The sequence below is a fragment of the Schistocerca piceifrons genome, chromosome 2, assembly GCF_021461385.2.
Source record: "Schistocerca piceifrons isolate TAMUIC-IGC-003096 chromosome 2, iqSchPice1.1, whole genome shotgun sequence".
In the NCBI taxonomy this organism is placed as follows: domain Eukaryota; kingdom Metazoa; phylum Arthropoda; class Insecta; order Orthoptera; family Acrididae; genus Schistocerca; species Schistocerca piceifrons.
The window spans coordinates 197,532,231-197,556,427 of record NC_060139.1 but is presented as its reverse complement, the minus strand read 5'-3'; the positions used below and the strand labels follow the sequence as shown (position 1 = coordinate 197,556,427).

General features: G+C 43.3%; 1 pseudogene; it reads right to left on the bottom strand.

Annotated features, from left to right (window-relative positions):
- Positions 1-4,362: 4,362 nt before the first annotated feature.
- Positions 4,363-4,480, bottom strand: LOC124778432 (annotated as a pseudogene).
- Between the last annotated feature and the right edge of the window lie 19,717 nt (positions 4,481-24,197).

Sequence of the window (24,197 nt, the reverse complement as noted above, 5' to 3'; positions counted from 1 at the left end):
CCAGACACAGCAAAGGCCTTCGAACAGCAGCTGAATGGAGCAAAATGGCTCAAATGGCTCTAAGCACTATGGGACTTAACATCTGAGTCACAGTCCCCTAGACTTAGAACTACTTAAACCTAACTAACCTAAGGACATCACACACATCCATGCCCGAGGCAGGATTCGAACTTGCGACCGAAGTGGTCGCGCGGTTCCAGACTGATGCTCCTAGAACCGCTCGGCAACCACGGCCGGCTGAATGGAACAGATAATGTCTTGGAGCAGATGTGTTGAAAAAAGGGTGTAAGATGAACATTGAGGAAAGTAGAACGTCACCAACGAAATGCTTTCGAATTAAACCGGGTATGCTGAAGCAATTATATTCGAAAATGACACGAAGTGGGAGACGTGCAGAGGACTAAATGACGATGATCGAAGTACAGAAGATACAGGGCGGTGCAAAATAAGTGTTAGAACGCGTTTGTGTACTATGGTTTACACACATGCCACAAATGCGTCTTCGTGATATGATTGTATTGTAGCTCTGAGAATTCTATAGCTCACTCAACAACTTTTTTTTTAGAATTGGTGCGCTAATATTGGAACAGTGTTTGTTTATCGTCAAGACATTTTACACAAATGCTGGACGTATTGTTATTGTGAGACGCGAGTTCAACAGCACATTTGAGCCAACAGCAGCACCGACCACTTCACCCTGAGATTACAGTACTGAAAGGAATGCCCCAACTGCGATAACAAAAATCTAAGCATCCTCTGATAAGTATTTCATATAGTGGTTCCCCTTTTTTTTGTTTTCAACAGGTTGATGAAACGTTTTAAGACTGCTTCGCTACATGTAGCACCGAAGAGCCAGTCCGGAAGATCAGGCTCGACAGAAACTTTGAAGAACGTAGAAAGAAAGAGGACGTTATTCAGCGAGGAGCCCACTACATCAAAAAGACATTCAGCACCGCAACTCAGGATGTCACGACTGACTCGCCTGAGGATAATCAAACACAAACTCAACCTTTTCCCATGCAAAATTGAGCATCAGACTCAGTGATGTGACACACTCCATCTCCATGGGGACGCCAACAAGCATAATTGGATCCACGGGGTTACTGTGAATCCACACCTTCAAGCTGCCGGACATAGTGTGGAATGGCACCCTGACGGTTCCGATCTCAACCTATGGTTTCTTCTTTTTTTTGGCGGGGGTGAGGGGCGGGTGGGGGGGGGGGGTGGAGGAGTGCGGGGGGTTACCTGAAGAGGAGATCTTTGAAGATGCACCTGAAGCACTTCAGGACCTTGGTACTGCAATTGCTGGAAAGATTCGGCAATCGAAAATTGTTATCTTCAGTAATTTATCACGGAATTCATTCCAAAAGTCTGCACACTCGTTGCCGCACAAGGAAAGCACTTTTAAAACCTTTTCTGTTGAATTTCAGGTTGTCTGCTATTGCATAAAGATGATAACAGCAACAACCGATCACCCGATATTATGTCGTAGCAGACAAAAACTTTGTAACTCCTATTCTGCGCCACCCTGTAGGCAGAATGGCTATTGCACGAAAAGCATTTCTGAAAAAGAGCTTTGTTAGCATTTAACAAATATCTAAGTGTCAGGAACTCTTTTTCTGAAGGTATCTGTATGTAGTGTGAACTCCCGCAAAGTTCTGTTTTCAGAACTGATTTCTGAATTCTTAGCACTGAGGGTTGACGCTACTTCTGCGGCAGGTCCAACAAAAATCTAACGCGTCGCACATCAGTTGGGTCGGCACAGTTTTTTAGTCCTCCGGTGTCAACCAAAAATAAAAGCTCACAGACCTTCGGGAGCCCTCGAAAAATAATAACAGTCTAGCGAGTCACTGCGTGGAGTCCTCAATAACTAATTACTATTCAGAGGTGATTACCTATACAAAGAGCCAATGAAATTTCCAAGCCTATTGTTTGGTGCCATAAAATTAGCATTTTTCTGCCGTGAATACACTCGAGTGAAAGTAGGCACGGTCCCCAAAGTGTGTGCTGCAAGGTGATGTCAATGGGGCACGTCGGCCATGATGAATCACTGTCTCAGCAAGTCGGCACAAGGCAGTACCTCCGGAATCACGCTGACGCACGGAAGAGAAGCCGTCAGCAAGAGGCTTCGGCCACTACCGGTACGAAAGGAGGTGGATCCACAATAAATAATGGAAAATAACAAATTATGAAAAGAAGCAAGCAAGAATGCAACAAATGTATGGAGGTTAACAGATTCCAAACATTTTTTTAAACAGCTGTATGTCACTTCGCTATAACTACCAATATCGGTCAAATAACAGACCACCCTCAGGCACAAAAAATGACATTAATTACAGTAGGCTACATGTGTTCAATCGTGATCATATCTATCAAGATCAATGTTATACCGTGAAGTCGGGTGACTTCGAATATTTTAAAATCAGTTTTGTTAGTCAAACAAAAACTTCAAGGTACAGACAAGAAACTTTTTGGGAAGTTGCAAAAGGTGTTGCTGAATGTGACAAAGCAGATTATATGTTTTTTAATCCCCCGCACTCTATTTTTTAAAAAGTTTTCACTGTTCAAATTCACCCCCTGGGTCGGGGTCATTTTGAACATGGAAACATTCGCCTATTCTGTGGGAGTAGTGCCATTTATTGTTCAACGACACTACTATCATACTAAAGAGCATGGTATTTTGTATATAAATGTAGTTCTGATAGCAACTCATTAAGAAAAAACCTGAGTATTATTTACGAGTTTTCGTTAGTCACCTTAAACTTTTCATTTGATTATGCCTTAATTCTGCTAATAATGGAAATGGGTGCTAAGTTACTTATGAAAAATAACATTATTTAATAACAGGCCTTTTCAAACCAATCTGCATGACTTTAACCAAGGTAATGGAAAAACAGGTGTCATATTTTAACGAAATGCATTTGTAATCATCCCACAGCAAAGGAAGTCACCGCGAAAGAATGTCCCTTCTAAGACATGCCATAAGCATCAAATTTAAACCCAGGATGAAGCCTTCCGCTTCTACCTACCTTAGGACCAGATAGAGTCCTACAAATGTCATCTTTTTCAAAACTTGAAACGTCAGAAACATTAGGCCCCACAACGAAACCTACATCTGATTCCACCTTGGAATACCATGTCCTCAGAAATGTAATTTCGTCATCACTGACAAGTTGTCCAACGTAATACTTTACACTATTAGCCAGCACTGATCAGCTCATCTGTCAGTGTCAAACAATATGGAAGACACTGTTAAAAGCCACCCCTCGAAAGACAAGCCTTGACATTTTATTTTTCTGCGACACCAAAGACTAAATATAACATGTTAAACTTTCAGTGAATGTTCATTCAAGTGCTAACCTTGCCCATAAAAACTCGTTTCAAATTCCAAAACCAAAAGTGCTTTTAATAATAGGCAAATGTATTAATACAAATAATTATACAAATTTGTTTAAAACTGCTCCATGTGTTCCAAAAATATGCCTCTACGTCACCCCCCCCCCCCCCCCCTTTCGATCTCTACCGCTGTCTCTATGGGAGGAAGTTGGTTCTTACCCTCACAGTGCTTATTTTCAGGCAGTACATGATATGCGCACGAAGTTCGGTTGAAATATGGTTTAGGAGACGTGAAACAAATATGTAGACAGATATGTAAACACATATATATTTTTATAAATATACCAGGTGATTCAGCTGCCCCTACTGATGGGTTTCATGCAACCTGGAATGCCTTCAAATACTATACGCAACATTTTCATTTTCACTTGTTCACTACGCACAAATTATTACTCCTGTTGGAAATTTAGTGCAGTTAAATTTTGTTCTGGGATACAGTTTCGCTGGCCGTGGTGGCCGAGCGGTTCTAGGCACTTCAGTCCGGAACCGCGCGACCGCTACAGTCGCAGGTTCGAATCCTGCCTTGGGCAAGGATATGTGATGTCCTTAGGTTAGTTAGGTTTAAGTAGTTCTAAGTTCTAGCGGACTGATGACCTCAGATGTTGAGTCCCATAGTGCTCAGAGCCATTTGAACCAATTGATACAGTTCCACTATACCCTTCAATAAAAAATGTACAAAAGACATCTTCAAACGCGTTGGCCTTGAATAACTCTAAAACTGTGCCCTACAGCGAAAACTAATCCCAGTACAAAATGTAAATACGTTAAATTTCCCAAGCACTCCGTCTGCAGGCCACTAGTGGCCTACCGGGACCATTCGACCGCCGTGTCGTTCTCAGGGGAGGATGCGGGTAGGAGGGGTGTGGGGTCAGCACACCGCTCTCCCGGTCGTTATGATCTAAGCTGCTACTATTCGGTCGAGTAGCTCCTCAATTGGCATCACGAGACTGATTGCACCCCGAAAAATGGCAACAGCGCATGGCGGCCTGGGTGGTCACCCATCCAAGTGCCAACCACGCCCGACAGGGCGTAACTTCGGTGATCTCACGGGAACCGGCGTATCCACTGCGGCAAGACCGTTGCCCTAAATTTTCTAAGGAAAGGTCTTTTTCATTTTTTCTGCAGGACTAATAGATTGCACAGTAACGAGCGATAGAATACGAAAATCTCGCACGTTTTTTGCATAAAACCCATCCACAGTGGCTGCTGAATTAATCTGTATAGATAACCTCCGAAATTTCGTTCGTAGAGTATCGTTCACCTTGTACAGTGAAATTATGAGCGGCAGACACAGGTGTGCAGACAGCTGGAGATGTCTTACGTATTGGATGGACTTGTCACTGGCACCTGCAGCTTGATGGAGAGCTCTGGGGGAAAGCGGCGGGGTCGTCAGCCCGCGCCGTGGAGGAGCATCGCTAGGCTGTTGCGACACGGCGCGGCGCGCTGCCTCGTCCCGGCTGTTCCCACTAACGCTGCGCTCCATCAGAGAAAGCTCCTTACGCAAGCGGCAGGTGTTACCGGGTACGCACTCCGTGAGACGCGCAGAGCTCTTCCGTATCGCGGTAAGAATCTCGAAATTACCAGTGTTGTGCTGTGAGAATCTGAGAGAAAGTTTCGTATTAACACGTAGTCCATACTATGACATGGCAAATTTATCTCACAATGTTGCTACGAAAGCTGTGGAAATATGGTGCTACAGAATACTGAAGATTATACGGGTAGATCAGATAACTAATGAGGCAGAAAAATTTAGTAGGAATCAATTGATAGGACACATTCTGACATGTCAGCGAACAGTTAATTTGGTAGTAAAAGTAGGTGTGAGGGGAAAGTTTTAAAGGGAAACTGATGTTTGACTACAGTGAGCAGCTTCAAGTCGAAGTATGTTGCAATGATGTCCATTTGCACAACACCAGCAGAAAAAACTGGCCTTTATTACTTAATGTTAAAACTGTCAGTGTCCCTACTGGCAACGCAGTTCTACACGCATGGTTTTATACTGACGGGTCCTCCTCTCCTGACATCTAGTGGTCAATACCGCTTTACATATCGGGTGTCCGGATATTTTTGATCAGATAGCGTACGCTCCTGAAGTTTGACCATAACGGAATAAGGGGAGTAGCTCACAATTGGTTCACCTCTTACTTTAGCAACAGGCAGCGAAAGGTCATTATACACAATGTTGATAACGGCTGTGATGTGGGACCTGAGTGGGGTACTGTCAAGTGGGGGGTGTCCCAGGGATCAGTGTTGGGGCCGCTCCTGTACCTTATTTATATAAATGATATGCCCTCTAGTATTATGGGTAACTCTAAAATATTTTTGTTTGCTGATGACACTTGCTTGGTAGTAAAGGATGTTGTGTGCAACATTGACTCGGTTTCGAATTGTGCAGTTCATGACCTCAGTTCATGGCTTGTAGAAAATAAACTAACGTTAAATCACAGTAAGATTCAGTTACTACAGTTTCTGACACACAATTCAACAAGACCCGACGTTTTAATCTCACAGAACGGGCATATGATTAGTGAAACTGAACAGTTCAAATTTCTAGGTGTTCAGATAGATAGTAAGCTGTCGTGGAAAGCCCACGTTCAGGACCTTGTTCATAGACTTAATACTACCATTTTTACTATTCGAACGGTATCAAAAGTGAGTGATACTTCGACACGTAAATTAGTCTACTTTGCTTATTTTCATTCACTTATGTTGTATGGTATTATATTTTGGGGTAACTCTTCCCATTCTAGAAGGATATTTTTGGCTCAGAAACGGGCAGTTCGGGTAATAAGTGGTTTGAGTTCACGAACCTCTCGTCGACCTCTGTTCACGAGTCTGAGTATTTTGACATTGGCCTCTCAATATGTATATTCCTTATTGTCGTTTCTTGTTACCAATATTAGTTTATCCCCAAGAATAAGCAGCTTTCACTCTGTTAATACTTGGCAGAAATCAAACCTCCATTTGGATCGGACTTGTGCAGAAAGGTGTGCAGTATATTGCTGCATCCATTTTCAATAAGCTGCCACTCGAATTCATAAATCTTAGCAGTAATCCACGTGGTTTCAAATCGAAACTGAAGAGTTTCCTCATGGGTCACTCATTCTATTCTGTCGAGGAGTTCCTTGAAAAATTAAGCTGATTCTTATTGTATTGCTGATAGCGTTTACTTAAACTTATGGACTTACTTTTTTTTCAGGTTCATGAACATTTATTTTTACCTGTTATTACTTTTATGTTGTAAGTTCATGTACTGACACGTTCCATGACCTTGGAGATTTGCTCCTCAATTTGGTCCTACGGAACTTGACGTGTAAATAAATAAATATGTGGGCGATTCCGAGGCGGGGTCATTGCGCCGAATGCGCGCCAGCTGTGCGCCGTTCGGCCGTCACTTGGGCGACGCGAGGGCGCGGCCAAGCGGGGGCGGCAAGGCCAGGCCAGGCGGGCGACGCCCACGCACGGTCACGCCAGCAGCGGCAGCTACCTGCTACCTGCCGGCCCGTTACTCCTCCACCTGCGGACACTGCTCCCGGGCCGGGTAGCCTCGGTAGCGGACTTTGTATCTCGGGTACAGTACACCGCGTAGGAGTTAGGCCGTCCTCATACTGGACGTGTTCCTCATCGCTGAGCACGCCAGACGTGATTTAGATCGCGACTGGTGTACGCTTAGAAACCAACTAGTGGATCTCGCGGAACGTGCTCATCATCAAGATTCGCTACTGCAGCGCTCTCCAGCGGCAGTTGTCGGCTGTATCCGACTTTTCGTTTACGAAAAATATTGCCACATTAGCTCAATTGAAATACATTTTTCGTCCCTTGTCCATATGCTATTCATGTCGTTCTGTCTAAACCGTATGGATTACTCAGAATGAGCTGCACACTTGCAAGTGATCGTGAAACATATTTGTATAGAGCAGAAATGAAATAATCATGTGGCGTTACCAGCTGCGTGATCTCACTCGTGATTTTCGTCCGCCTGGCACGAGTCTTTTTACTCGCTGCATCTTGGGCGTCTTTCAAGACGATGATAGTGATGATGATGAGAAGAACAAAACACACACACACACACACACACACACACACACACACACACACACAGTTCCGAGCTGAGTAAATCTCCAATCCAGGCGGGAATCGAACCGGGGTGCCTTGATCGAGAGCCAGCAACTCTAATCACAAGACAACAAACTGCAGCAGCTGACGTTCGTGGAACCACAACACCTACTCCGTTCGCCGCCACCACCTACCATCTGATACAAATTGGCTGTAATGGTCAATTCTGGCCGAAACCGTTTACCATTACAAATAAATATTTTACTGCGGTCAAGATTGTTTCTAATCCATTTAAAAGTACTTTAGCTAGACCACCGATTTTCTCCAAGTGAATGTTCACAAAAATTAATGCTGAAGATAAGTTATTTGATTATAGGTATGGAAACAGTGCATCAATAAATATTTTTTTCGCCCTCTTTCCTTTTATTGTGATGTCCAACAACATGACTTCCAGACCAACGGAGAAGGCACTTTGCGTGACTGAGTTCTGTACGAGTCACTGCGCAACCTCAATTCATCGACAGTTTAGGTCGATATTTAACAAGACTCTACCTACCAGACAATCCATTGACGATTGGGTACAGAAGTTTAAGGAAACACGAAGTCTTTGTAATGGCAAATGCAGTGGGTGGCCATCAGTCTCTGAGAAACAGGTTGAACGGATCAGAAAAACAAAAATGATAAGGCTTTCGTGGCCATGTGTTGAGAAGCTTCAGGATCTTGGACCGACGTTCGTCTGATAATTTCTCTGGCGTTCCGCCAGTACGAGTGGCTGGCATTGTCGAAGTTTCACGCTTTATTGTAGGTGGTAGACTGGAGTCGAACTCGTGGCCGCAGATGCCAAACACGTCTATGAGGTTAAATGGACGCAATGATACGCGTATATAAAGATAATATCAATGATAGAACAATATACATCTAATAACTGTTATACCAATTACGCAGATGCCTAACTGAGATGGATTTTGGACCCCATAATGGTGTGATCCTAGACCGAAATCGACCGTCTCTAATAAAATATTGTTACACCTGTGTACTGTATAATGCAGTTCGTTAGATAAACTTAAGTGTTATGAAATTTTTTCTGAACGTTTTGTCTGAAGTGTAAATTTGTACAGAACTGGAACGTGGGCGATAATCAGTACGGAAATGTTGTACCGCGGGAAAATGCTGAATATTAAATGAGTACATCCGAAGACATGACATCGTAATTCTCTCAGAGACAGCGAAGGACTTGGAAGAGCAGTTGAACGGAATGGACAGTGTACTGAAAGGAAGATATAAGATGAACATAAAAAAAACAAGGATAACTGAACATAGTTGAATTAAATCAGGCGATACTGAGAGAATTAGAGACAAAGCAGTAGATGAATTTTGCTATTGATGATGGTCGAAGTAGAGAGGATACAAAATCAAGACTAACAATGGCAAGAAATGCGTTTCTGAAGAAGAGAAATTTGTTAACGCCGAGTATAGATTTAAGTTACAGGAAGTCTTGTGAAAGCATTTGTATGTAACGTTGCCATGTATTGGAATGAAACCTGGACAATAAACAGGTTACACAAAAAGAAAATAGAAGCTTTAGAAATAACAATTCTGAACTTTAGATGGGTAGATCGCGTAACTATTGAGGAGGTACTGAATAGAATTGGAGAGAAAAGTAATTTGGGGGCACAACCTGGCCAGAAGAAAGGATCGGTTGGCGGTAGGACACATTCTTAGATATCAAGGGATCACCAACTTAGTACTGGGGGGAAACGTGGGGGAGGGGGGGGGGGGCGTAAAAATCGTAGGAGGAGACCAAGAGATGTATACAGTAGACAGATTCAGAAGGATGTAGGTTGCAGTAGTTACTCGGAGATGATGAGGCTTACACAGGATAGAATAGAACGGAGAGCTGCATCAAACCAGGTCTTGGACTGGAGACCACAACAACAACAACAACAACAACAACACATCCGAAGAGGTACTGAATCGATGAATGTTTGGCTAAGCAGGTTCCTGAGGATGTAAGTTGCAGTAATTATGCAGAAGTTAAGATACTTGCCAAGTTTGGCTACCGTGGAAAGCTGCATAAAACGATAACAAGAAACAACATCGGAAACAGTTTTATTCGAAATCACTCACGTATTATACAATTATAAGACAAAATGCAAATACCTGTACAGGAAACAAAAAGAAACTGCGTTTTCTTATCTAATAGCGTGGCATAAGAAGTCGCATTAATCGTTGACATCCAAAATCTTCAAGAGCAGGCATTTCACAAATCTGTCAGTCAATTTCTTTTGATTTAAGGTTCGATTAGTAAACTCGCGACACTTTAAAGAATCGAACGCGCATGTAACAAACGACTTCGAACATCTGATTACCTTACAATGAGATAATGTGTTAAATATTTGATTTTAAGACGAGAAAAGGTTTGAGAAACATTCAAAATTATGCTTAAAGGCCAACAAGTGCTATCAGTACTAGGTCTATGTGGATACTGTGTGCAAAAAGTGTTGTGAATACAATTAGGAGAAAAGTGAAATTAAAAGTCATGTCAAATGTGGAAGTTTTACTGCATCAACAGCTATATGCCTTTTTCCTTTCATTATTTTGTGGGGAGTGGCAGCTATAAAAAGTTTTGAAAAGGTTTTAAATTGTGTGCAAAGTTCGTTGCAAATCGCTAAGTGCTCTCATTAATAATGGATGAATATAGTCTGGGTAATTTCCGCGTCGTAAGTTGCAGTGCCTCAAGATGCAAACTCAGTTTATAACTTTAATAATTCCTCACTTATTGTATTAAACATTTAAGGTGAGAGTATACCTCTGAATTAGAAGATTACGACAGCATTTTGCATTTTTAAATTCAGTCAGCAATTACGCGAAATATTGAAAACTGAATTTTAGATTCCCCTACGCTGCAACTGGTAACTAGTTCCGGGTTAACGTCTTGGTAATGTAGACGTTTACCATTTCCCCTCAAACTTCGACAAGTTATCTGTTACTCAGTTATAGCACTTCTGATAGAGAGTTTGGTGCAGTTAAACTTCTTTCATGTTCGAATAGCTTACATTCTTGAAATTCGACGTTTTAAACGTCGCTTTAGACAATTTCTCAGAATTGCTGCCCACATAGAAATGACAACTACACTCCTGAAAATTGAAATAAGAACACCGTGAATTCATTGTCCCAGGAAGGGGAAACTTTATTGACACATTCCTGGGGTCAGATACATCACATGATCACACTGACAGAACCACAGGCACATAGACACAGGCAACAGAGCATGCACAATGTCGGCACTAGTACAGTGTATATCCACCTTTCGCAGCAATGCAGGCTGCTATTCTCCCATGGAGACGATCGTAGAGATGCTGGATGTAGTCCTGTGGAACGGCTTGCCATGCCATTTCCACCTGGCGCCTCAGTTGGACCAGCGTTCGTGCTGGACGTGCAGACCGCGTGAGACGACGCTTCATCCAGTCCCAAACATGCTCAATGGGGGACAGATCCGGAGATCTTGCTGGCCAGGGTAGTTGACTTACACCTTCTAGAGCACGTTGGGTGGCACGGGATACATGCGGACGTGCATTGTCCTGTTGGAACAGCAAGTTCCCTTGCCGGTCTAGGAATGGTAGAACGATGGGTTCGATGACGGTTTGGATGTACCGTGCACTATTCAATGTCCCCTCGACGATCACCAGTGGTGTACGGCCAGTGTAGGAGATCGCTCCCCACACCATGATGCCGGGTGTTGGCCCTGTGTGCCTCGGCCGTATGCAGTCCTGATTGTGGCGCTCACCTGCACGGCGCCAAACACGCATACGACCTTCATTGGCACCAAGGCAGAAGGGACTCTCATCGCTGAAGACGACACGTCTCTATTCGTCCCTCCATTCACGCCTGTCGCGACACCACTGGAGGCGGGCTGCACGATGTTGGGGCGTGAGCGGAAGACGGCCTAACGGTGTGCGGGACCGTAGCCCAGCTTCTTGGAGACGGTTGCGAATGGTCCTCGCCGATACCTCAGGAGCAACAGTGTCCCTAATTTGCTGGGAAGTGGCGGTGCGGTCCCATACGGCACTGCGTAGGATCCTACGGTCTTGGCGCGCATCCGTGCGTCGCTGCGGTCCGGTCCCAGGTCGACGGGCACGTGCACCTTCCGCCGACCACTGGCGACAACATCGATGTACTGTGGAGACCTCACGCCCCACGTGTTGAGCAATTCGGCGGTACGTCCACCCGGCCTCCCGCATGCCCACTATACGCCCTCGCTCAAAGTCCGTCAACTGCACAGACGGTTCACGTCCACGCTGTCGCGGCATGCTACCAGTGTTAAAGACTGCGATGGAGCTCCGTATGCCAAGGCAAACTGGCTGACACTGACGGCGGCGGTGCACAAATGCTGCGCAGCTAGCGCCATTCGACGGCCAACACCGCGGTTCCTGGTGTGTCCGCTGTGCCGTGCGTGTGATCATTGCTTGTACAGCCCTCCCGCAGTGTCCGGAGCAAGTATGGTGGGTCTGACACACCGGTGTCAATGTGTTCTTTTTTCCATTTCCAGGAGTGTAGATACTTGACAGAACACAAGTATTGGAGCTGCAGAAGAAGTTACTGCTCTGCATCAGTGGGCACTTTACGCGAGTAAATGCGGTACTGTGTCTCAGCAGGCGCCTTGTCGCGATCTGTGGTCACCAGAGCCACTGGGAGGGAAGCTGACAACCACACAGCGTGGGCTATCAGATGCTCCGCAGTGCCATTACAGGGATGTGGTCTGGCTTTCAGACAACTGGAGGAAACCGAGGAAGATCCGCGTAAGGCTTCGAAGCGGAACACGCAGTGAAACGGAGTTTAGATGTCTGGCGAGCAGCAATTTGTGTCGAAGCTGACAACATACACGCTCACGTCTGAAAAGACTAATGGGCGCGAAATAACTGCACATTTGTGTGTGGAACATCTTGGTATCGTTGTTCCGAACTAAAGGTGTGCGCAGACATACGAATCTAACGCATCAATCGAAGTGAGTCTACGGCTGCTTGCCGTCATAGCGACGAGATCAAGCGAGCTTTTTCTGCCTTTGAATCTTTCTTTCGTAGCCGATTTTATCGCATCAGGAACTTTTTCTTTGTTTCCTTCTTCAGGACAATTATAAAAATCTTCAAAGCCAGTATAGTTAAAATGCGGAAATATTGCAACACGTACGTAATGCTCTCTAACCTCTCGTGTACTGCCGCAATAAACTACGACAAAACTCTGCATATTCAATCGTCAGTAAATCTGAAAACGTTGTGCATAGAAGCGATGAAACTTGACACTTTCAGAAAGGTGTAGCAGTAGTAGTAGCAGTAGTAGTAGTAGTAGTAGTAGTAGTAGCAGCTGCTGCTGCTATTATTATAGTGGTTGTTGCGTCGGCGGCGGTTGTGGTGGAGGACTGATTTGATAGCCACTGTTTACGCTCATATATCTAATGCAAACCATCTCTACATTATTGCAACCCTTTCGGACTCAAAATTTTAAAAATGAGATTTTTTGTATTTTCTTTTGACATAAATTGAGACAGAGCAATGTTAAAAAAACAAGTGTTACGTACATTATTGAACACACACATGTGGTAATGTAAATGCAGATCCGTTCTGCAGATAGGCATAGAGCTACTTGACAGAGAGCACGCTCCCACCTGATTCTGTGAAGGTCCTTCTTCGTTCCACGGTGTACGAAGTGCCTTGAGAGGCGATATATTGGTAGATTCTTTGCTTCTGGGATATATTTGTCAATTGGAATAACAGTTTTGCATTTTTTCGATAATAGTTGCGATGATGTACTTTCTGATTAGTCTGAAAAACTAGTTGTCATAGCATGCTACCCCAAAATCGAAATCACTGTCTTCAGCTACCACATTATCTCCATTGCCACTGCTACTGTCAGTCTCCGTGTCGGCATCAGAAGAAATCCCTTCCGAAACGCACGACAGTATGTTTTCTTCCTTTATTCTGCCAGAGTACATCGTGGAAACTGAAACACAACCTGCCACAGCTAGTCATGTTGCCACTAGCGCTGGAGTGGATTCAAATGGAGCCACAACAATGACTACGAAAATAAATACATAAATTTAATTATTATCGCACTACAAAGAGTACAAATTTGGACATGAAAGTTTTCTGTACCTACGCTACGCGCAAAAAATGCATTATAGACAAAAATTCAGTCCAATTTGAAAACACAGACGAATGCTAAGATTTGATACATATGAAGTAGTTCAAACTGCAGCTGCTAGAGGGCAGTACCCACTAGAGACGTAAAGGGCGGCTACAACAGATGTTGCTACTGTGCATGTGCCAAGAAATGAGAAAATCCTAGGTGGCTTAAAACGGAACCACATCGTCTGAAAGGATTACTAGTCTAGCCTTGGTCTCCCTCTACAACTTTCAACTTTCACCCTCTACATTTCCCTCCAATGAATGGTCGAAGCCTAAACGTGTCGCTCATCGACCGATTCAATCCTTTAGTTCATTTGCGGCACAAATTTCTTTTTCTCCAGTTGATTTCAGTACGTACACTTTAGTTATCAGATCTCCTTAACGCATCTTCAGGATTCTACTGCTGTCTCAAATTTCACAGGCTTATGTTCTCTTCTGAACTGTTTATCGACCATACTTCACTTCCACACGATGCCACGCTCTCGGCAAATAACTTCACAGAAGACTTCCTAGCATTTAAAGTTATATTAGACGTTACAAAATTTCTGTTTTTCAGAAACACTCCCTGGCTATTGGCGTTCTGTCATTTAAACCTCTCTGCTTTAGCCATTGTCAGTTATTTTACAGTCCAAATAGGTAACTGGCCTACTACTGAAACCTCCCCTTAGAAAAATTTATGAATTACTGTGCTCATAAACCTCTTACGTTATTTGACTTTCAAACAGCTGAGCGGAACTGAACGTACTCAGACATTTCTCTCTTTACTTATTCTGATCAACACTAAACTGACACACAATATTTTTAGCGTAACGCAATCTGACTTTCAGTAATCCCTACAAAAGAATGGCCCTGACTAACAATAATCTATACCTTTCACGAATCACTTAGCTCACAAAAATCTTCGTTACTCGAACTACTGCAATACAGCGAGCGGCAATACTGCCAGCTAAATAAAAGACTCTAACTACTGAAGGCACTACTGATAGGCATAGTTAACAAATGAAAGATTCTGAAAGAGAACAAACAATGTACTTACCTTAATAGTGTTCAAAAGTCATATGTATGACATCCAGTATTACAAATTTCGTTTTTCTGACGGACACACGTCCAGATCCTCCGCTCTCAAAACTCTGCCATCTCTCTTCCCACATCCACCACTGCTGGCGGCTCACCTCCAACTGCGCAATTCTACGCGTTCTTCACATCCAACTGCCGAACACTACAATAGCGAATATTCCAACAGTGAGTCCAACCAGCCACAGACTGCACACAGCTCAGTCAGTGATTTTCATACAGAGCGCTACGTGGCGTTACCAACATAAAAACCTAAACAGCCTACTTACACTACTTCTGGTCTCTCATTTCCCAATCTAATTTTCTCCGCATCGCCTGATATAATTCGACTACATCCGCTAACCTTGTTGATACCGACCTTGTGGCCTCTTCTCAAAACATAGATTCCGTTCAGCTGATCTAAGCCGCTTGCTGTACATGGCAGAACTACAGGAAATACAACTGACATGCTTTTTTTTGTTTGTCATTAGCAGGGAAGAACTTTCATTTTTCCTGCACTTTACTTAAGTGACACATTCAGTCTTGACGACAATTTCTGACGAAAACTTCGCAAAATAATTCGTCATCCTCAAAGTTGATTAGTGCGTCACTGAACTCCGCAGTGCTACCATCATTGCTGAGAACAGCTTCGGTTGACTCAAGAAGCTATATTTTTCGAACAGAAAAATACGGATATGTTTCAACGTTCCTAGAAAGCCACTTCCATAAGCACGCCGTTAAACGGACTTCGTTAGTATGGCAGTGACAGACAACACTACCGTCCATACATCGTCGGCGCATAAGCACCCGAAACACATTTTCCTCGCAGCACACTCTCGTCTCGTCTCCCAAAGAGCTCACTCGGTTCGGCTCTAATGCACTTTACACGGAGCAAGCTAAAATATGGCCCGCACAGGTGTTAAAAGCCGAGCCAACAATGTCCCTGGAGAGCGTAAATTATAATTATGGACGGTAAAACTTGTGGGTCGAATTGTTTAGGGGACAATTTGAAAGCTCGTATTTAAGTTCAATCCCCTCCACCGCAGGGCCGTGCCGCGTACCGAAGCGTTAAAATTCCGAACTCGCGGACTTCTTTTTAGGGTGGAGGGTGGAGAAGCGGAATGTTAATGCGAGAGCTCGAAAAGGGTGCTTGTCTGACTACTCCTCTCCGAAGATTAACAGAAAACATACTTTGGCGAGGCAGTCTATTTACGAGGGTAAAATACAGGTTGTTTCAGCGTACAGAACAAGGCTACAGTCTCCAAAAGAGATAAAGGCAAGAACGAATGGGCCACACGACTCCTTGACGCAGAGGTAAATGCATACTCAAGAGGTCGAGCTGATGTAATTGAATTCGTCCGAAACAGCTTTCCAGTATCCTCCAAATGTGTAGTGTTGTTCTGTTTCCGTAGGAGAGGGCTTCATAGCTTCCTGCAGATGACAACATACAGTGTGAATCCGAACTCAGCTAACTACATTTCGGATGTTCTTCAGGGACTATTTTTTGTGAGTTGTTTGGTATAAGGGACCCACGGTTTCCAGCAGCTCTTTACAGAAGACGAATGCAATATTCCAGAATTTGAAAAACGAACAGCTGCTAACATGAGTTTCTTACAAGTAGATACCTTAGGCGTTGCGAAGCATCTCAAATCGCTTGATACGGGCAAGTCTTCAGGTCCAGATTGTATACTGATTAGGTTTCTTTCAGATTACGCTTATACAATCGCTCCCTACTTAGCAATCGTATACAACCGCTCGCTCACCGATAGATCTGTACCTACAGATTGGAAAATTGCGCTGGTCGCACCAGTGTTTGAGAAGGGTAATAGGAGTAATCCATCGAATTACAGACCTATATCATTGACGTCGGTTTGCAGTAGGGTTTTGGAGCATATATTGTATTCAAACATTACGAATCACCTCGAAGGGAACGATCTATTGATACGTAATCAGCATGGTTTCAGAAAAACATCGTTCTTGCGCAGCTCAGCTCTTTATTCGCACGAAGTAATAGCCGCTATCGACAGGGGATCTCAAGTTGATTCCGTATTTATAGATTTCCGGAAAGCTTTTGACACCGTTCCTCACAAGCGACGTCTAATCAAGCTGCCGGCCTATGGGGTATCGTCTCAGTTGTGCGACTGGATTCGTGATTTCCTGTCAGGAAGGTCGCAGTTCGTAGTAATAGACGGCAAATCATCGAGTAAAACTGAAGTGACATCGGGTGTTCCCCAGGGAAGCGTCCTGGGACCTCTGCTGTTCCTGATCTATATAAATGACCTGGGTGACAATCTTAGCAGTTCTCTTAGGTTGTTCGCAGATGATGCTGTAATTTACCGTCTAGTATGATCATCCGAAGACCAGTATCAGTTGAAAAGCGATTTAGAAAAGATTGCTGTACGGTGTGGCAGGTGGCAGTTGACACTAAATAACGAAAAGTGTGAGGTGATCCACATGAGTTCCAAAAGAAATCCGTTGGAATTCGATTACTCGATAAATAGTACAATTCTCAAGGCTGTCAATTCAACTTAGTACCTGGGTGTTAAAATTACGAACAACTTCAGTTGGAAAGACCACGTAGATAATATTGTGGGGAAGGCGAGCCGAAGGTTGCGTTTCATTGGCAGGACACTTAGAAGATGCAACAAGTCCACTAAAGAGACAGCTTACACTACACTCGTTCGTCCTCTGTTAGAATATTGCTGCGCGGTGTGGAATCCTTACCAGGTGGGATTGACGGAGGACATCGAAAGGGTACAAAAAAGGGCAGCTCGTTTTGTATTATCACGTAATAGGGGAGAGTGTGTGGCAGATATGATACGCGAGTTGGGATGGAAGTCATTAAAGCAAAGACTTTTTCGTCGCGGCGAGATCTATTTACGAAATTTCAATCACCAACTTTCTCTTCCGAATGCGAAAATATTTTGTTGAGCCCAACCTATAGAGGCAGGAATGATCATCAAAATAAAATAAGAGAAATCAGAGCTCGAACAGAAAGGTTTAGGTGTTAGTTTTTCCCGCGCGCTGTTCGGGAGTGAAATGGTAGAGAGATAGTATGATTATGGTTCGATGAACCCTCTGCCAAGCACTTAAATGTGAATTGCAGAGTAATCATGTAGATATAGATGTAGAAGTAACTGCACTTCGTTTGTTTTTTATCCATACTGCACTGAAAATACCTGTGCAACATCTGAAATGTCTATGGTATGCTCTTTGTGTCTTGCATGGATGAAAAGTTGTTTCGTTCACTGACAGTAGGTGCTTTATTGTTTCCCCTCAAGATTGCATTCTGTTCTGCTCAACTTTATCTCAGATTTTTGCAGTCATGTTGGCCGTAATTCAGGTTTTCCATTGTGTTAATTGTATATTTCAGGCTTTTTCACTGTTGTGAAGATAATTGGTGTAAAAAGTCATAGTAAAACATAATTACATTACAACCGCATCGTCTGTGAGAAGTCTGAGACTGATGTTAATACTATCTGCAAAGTCATTAATATTAAACATGAACACCAAGGGTGCCGACAATTTTCCGTGGTGCACACCGAAAGTTACTTCTATACCTGTCGATGACTCTTCATCCAATACAACACGCTGCCTTCTCCCTACAAACAAATCCTCAATTTCGCTTCATATCCCGTACGATCGCTCTTTCAATAACTAGCGTGACTGTGGCACTGAGTCAAAAACTTTTAGGGAGGAAATGTGCACCTTCCTGACTACCTTCATCCATGGATTTCCAAGACGTCGTGTGAGAAAAGCGAGAGTTTGGTTTCGCATGATCGATGTTTTCGGAATCCGCGCTGATTAATATGGAGATCACCCTTCTGGAGGGACCCGATTACGTTTGAGCTCAGAATCTAAACGGTTAAACCGTGCACTCAATCCGAGTTGGGGATCGAGTATCTAACAGTTTCCAGAGGCAACAAATTTGTGTTTTCAGTATTTCATACATTTGTAAACTGAATTTTAAAGTTAAAGTGCTGTCGTAATCTACTCATTAACTAGTATTTTCTTACGTTACAGGTTTAACACAATAAGATAAGCAGTAAAGTTAGAAACAGTGTGTATATCTTGGTGCTGTGTAACCCACATTTCACGCTTTCAGTATTTAGGAATGAGAGCACATAGTAAGTGCCAACAAACTTTACACCGAATTTAAAGCATTTTAGGAACATTCTTTTCGTCACGCCCCCCATAAAATAATGGAAGGATGAAAGAGTATCGCTCTTCATGTGGTAAAATTTCCGCATCAGGCATTACATTTTAATTGTGCTAGTATAGCCTGTGGTCGAAATTTAGCCTGTTGAGTCAGTGGACCTAATCTGTGAGTAATACACTCCACGTAAAACTGTGTCTGAAATTTTAGCCGTAGGACTGACCCATAAGAAATACTGCATTTTAACTATGAGTATGCTTGAATTAATTGTTGGATCTCTCTTTAATTCTTCGATTATTTTAAGAGAGTGCTTGATACAGTGCATTGAAAAATGAATATGACAACGCAATGTGAAAGTCGTCGTATTGCATAAAGTAATCTCAGATGCGAAACGATTTGCATTAACAAAATCTGTACTGTAAATTCGTCAAACCGCAATTATAACTCTCAAAATTATTTGGAATATGTTCAGCGCACATCTGAAAACAACTATATCCACATTTTTCCCATTACTTAGCACAAAAATTGTCGCCCTCTACTTCCTTGTCTTTCGTCCTACCCGTTAGCGCAGAAAAGTAAGCTAAATAACGAAGCTAATGTACGTTATTTGCAGACTCAGTTACTACGATATTTTGATTTCCGCCGCTGAAGTTATCATCGATCTAGCGTTTGTCGCATTGCAGCTGCAGGTATACGTGTGAACCATGTAAGCATGAACACTCAAGAATGTCGTATAACGAAACATTGTTACTTTCGTGTGTCATTCTTCCCATAGCAGTTGATCGGTACGCAGCGTAGCACTTCAGTTTTCAATATTCGCGAACTGGAGATTTTAAAGTGTGATAGAGAAGGTATCATGAGAGTTACGGATATGAAAGAATCTACTTCATTTTACTACTTTCAACGGCTCCGTACAGACGTGATTTTTTAATTCATATCTACGGCGAAGAACCTTTCTAAAAATGGTTCAAATGGCTCTGAGCACTATGGGACTGAACTACTGCGGTTATCAGTCCCCTAGAACTTAGAACTACTTAAACCTAACTAACCTAAGGACATCACACACATCCATGCCCGAGGCAGGATTCGAATCTGCGACCGTAGCGGTCGCGCGGTTCCAAACTGTAGCGCCTAGAACCGCTCGGCCACTCTGGCCGGTGAACCTTTCTAATTGTAGAAGTTTCATTGCCCTCTTGTATAATTAATACTAAAAATCGGTACATCAATGTTCGTGTTCACGTATTAATATTACGATGATGTGACGATCAGCATCTCTAGAAATCTTTTCCAAATAATTCGCTGAATGAGATTTTCATGACATTCGCATTTCGCTAATAATTTGGAATAAAATGATGTCTTAAATTTATCACTTCTTCACTACTATCTGTATTCGCAACACATTTTGCAGATAGTATAGGCATATACCACTATATAGGCCCTACTTGCAAAATTCTATCGTTGCGCAAGATGTATGATCTCATAAAGATTGAGATGAACGCACGTTTTATGCATGGAAGTTAAATTCTTTGAAAAATGGGACGTGGGGGCCGGGGAGAGGGGGGTGTTCTTGTATATTATAAGACTCCACAACGAATGGATGTCAATGATATTGGTCAGTAATTTCGTGGATCAGTTCTGTTACCTTTCTTGTACACGGATATGACCTGCTCCTTCTTGCAACAACATGGCACGGTTTTTTGTTTGAGGGTTCTACGTAAATTATGGCTAAAAGGCGCGCAAACTTTGCCGCAAATTCGGTGCAGAATCTGATAGGGATTCCGTCGGCCGTGGAGCTTATTCAGTTTTAGCGATTTCAACTATTTTCAACACCATTGAGCTTAATATATCACGGTGGTGTTTCGAAACTTAATTTGGGGCAATACTCTCAGCTTTACTTTTGTAAAGAAACATTTGAAAAAGAGTTCAGCATTCCTGCCTTTCCTTTGCTGTCCTCAGTTTCTGTTTCTGCCTCGGCCCGTAGTGTCTAGAAACTAATTTTGGTACCAATAACAGCCTTAACGTATAACGAAATTCTGTTTTGGGTTTTACGAGAGCTCTCCAACATTTCCCATCCAGTATTCTTACGTTTACACCGCTACTACGAATGGCCTTATGTTAATGTCCGTAAGGCCATGTGCGATGCATATTTACTTTTCAAATCCCACATGCCGGTGCTATGTTATATTGAAGATATTCTAGCCTCACCTATTCGCAAGGGATCCTTGTAGGTGTGTAGAAGGTATTACCTATTGTAACGGAGGGGAAAATTCCGCAGCAGGAGGCAAGTGTGCCCGCTTGGGTCAACCACTTGGCAGTCTGTGATGTCGCCGCATACGCTGTGGGTACAGTGCGTTCCTCCGCGTACGCCAATGGCACATTCTGCTGTCAGCGCGGCTATGAATCAGCGGCCCCACTGCTCAAGACAGCCTACCTATGACCTCAGTCCCACAAATACAGGCAGTCGTTTCGCGCAACCAGCACCCGTTCTTGGTAGTCTCCTTCAGTTTACTGCTGGATCCTAAACTCAGCATGATCGATGTCTGCGTGCAGAGAGTACACCGCATCAACGCAGTGGCGTCCTCAGGATTCTGCTGAGCAGACCGAAGACTATTTCCGGCACGGATAATTTACCACAGGAAATTGCCCATTCGGCGTTCGTGTTTAAGAAGAATGGATACTCCGAGATGCAGATTAGTGGGGCTTTGAAATTTGGATCATATCCGGAAGTGCATAAAGAGGAGCAATAAACCTGTGACATTTATTCCATAAGACTGGAACAATTGTAAGGAGGTTTGACGTTAAGAGCGTATTCCTTCCTCCAGCAAATATTAGGGCACTACTATGCTGTCAAGGATAGAAGCCTGGCATATAGAAAACCCCGCGTCAGAGTGCGAGACTAACATCGGCCGGTTGATTTGCACATTTCGGGAGAGGTGCATGGGACCTTACCTTACGCGACACATCAGCAACCTGAAAAATCGGTGGTAGGTGATGGAATTTGTGGAGATCCGGCTAGCTGAAGGAGACAACTGAAATTAGGATGGAGTGCACTCTGATTAATACAGAGAAGGGTTTTTCTCTAATTCGGACTTGAAACTCCTCATTATCACGTATTAAAACACAACAATCTTTGGTGCTGCCGTTCCGAGTGTTTGGAATACCCTTTGAATGCGATACGCCGTTGATGCCAGTTTCCACCCTAGGCATCAGTTCCCAGGGGGCCTCAGCAGCAGTAGTCTGTCTCCTGAAGATGGCGGACAGATAGCCGAAATATCGAATCATTTCGTTTTTAGGAGCGAGCAGCAAACCCAAGAGAATCACCAAAAATTACTATGCCGGAAAACTTTATGAAGTCAGCACCTGTTCTTTCAGGTACGTGGAGCCCCAAGGTGAAAGACACCTTGCATAACTCAGCAAATCAGGAATATCAAAACATTACGTAATAATTTAAACGGAACCAGAATCACATCATGGTCCCGTTCCTAGCAGCACCAGAAACGGAGGCGTTTAGAATTTTACAGACGAGAATCTATAAAATGTATGTTATGTTTGACACTATCAGTACAAATTAATTGGTAGTTGGCTCGGAACAACAGAAACACTTAGGATAGCGCACCAGGTACTTAAAGATATTTTGTGCACTTGGTGCCCCACGGTTGTTAAGTATCTGAAAAAAAAGTCTTGGATCTAAACGGCTAAGAACTTAGTAACTGGTACGATTCGAACGAGAAGTTTTCCCGTACTATAGAAATCGATGGTAAAATTTGTCTACAGAAATCACAGAAAACAATCTGTAGGATCTGACGGCGATTTGAGTCGTATCCTAACCCCAGCAGTCCTTGGGCCCTGCCGGAAGATAACGAATGCTCCTGCGGTTCTTCAGAGACAACAACACACTAAAAAAGTTTCGAACAACGTGAGGAACTAACGCAGACGAATGTGGACTTACATCGGCGTTGTTTGTAACAGGACCACCATTAGTTGAACATAAATGGCGATTTTCAATCTAATTGCATCCATGGGATTGGATAACGGAGATTTCAGCTGTGAAATATTTTCTTTTGGAGCCCACCGGCTATTTTCGACTCCAATATGTTTGTGGTTTACTTTGTTTACAGTGGTTTCAACTTAAGGCACTTCTAAAGCAGCATCTTCTTTTCTGTTCTACATCAGTCCTCTGACTGATCTGATGCACCCGCCACGATTTCGTACCCCGTGCCAACGCTCTTCATCTCAGGACTGTGTTTTCCGACGAATTTTTTTCCTCGCCGATACTGCGATTAGTTTGCTCATCAATATTATTATTTCACTCACTTTTTTAACATCACTATACAGCACCACATGTCAAAAGCTTCGATTCTCTACTTTCCAGGTTTTCCGCACAGCCCGTGATTCACTGCCATAGAAACGGTTAACGAAACGTAATAACCACCAAGTATATCTGTTGCTGTACCACAGCATCCTCTAACTCAATAGGTGTATGTGCCCCAGAACAAAGGCAAAATTTTGTAAAGGAGTGTAAGACGTGGTCCATTCGCTGGCTGATATTGAGTTGACCGCTACTGACAATGCTTGTAACAGCATAGGCATATAGTCTTAGATCGAACAAACAGTCATGGGACAATACGTTGTTCAGTAATGGTAGCATATTTTCCGGTGTGGTATGCGGTATCCGTAACAGAGAAAATCTTAGTAAAAGCTGGGGCGTATGATTAAAATAGGACGGCTGTTGATAAATTAAAACTACGAGTGGCTATCAAAAAATAAAAACTAGATTAATAAATTTTACTACACAATCTGTAATCAGGCTACGTGTTGGCATTACTTCTCAGCAAAGTCATCACCAAAATTCAAACATTCGTCGTAGCGTGGCACCAGCTTCTCTATCGCTTCGCCAAAGAATGCTGCAACCAGATGCTTCAGTGACTTGTTGACAGCAATCCCGAGTTCATGTCTACTGCAGTGCCCAGTAGCCAGCCAGGCCTTCGTCTTGGGGAAGAGAGAATAGTCGCTTGGTGCGAAGTCCGAACTATAGGGTGGATGTTGAAAAATCTCCCTAAAGATCTGTTTTCCCTTCATTCGATTCGCAGAATAGGGTTAGCCGTTATGAAGGAGAATGATTCGTTCGGTAATCATCCCATGTCGTTCGGTCTGGGTAGACCTTCGAAGTTTCGCAAGTCCATCACAATAAAACTGTGACATCACTGTCTTCTCACGCGTTACTCTTGAAACCTGTTGTCAAAATTCGTTTACTTACTTACTCCTTAGTGCTACTGTCCATGACGATCGCATCTCAATCTCCACGATGTTCCGCCCGTTTCCTGCATACACTTACTTCCAGAGTCATTCCGCAG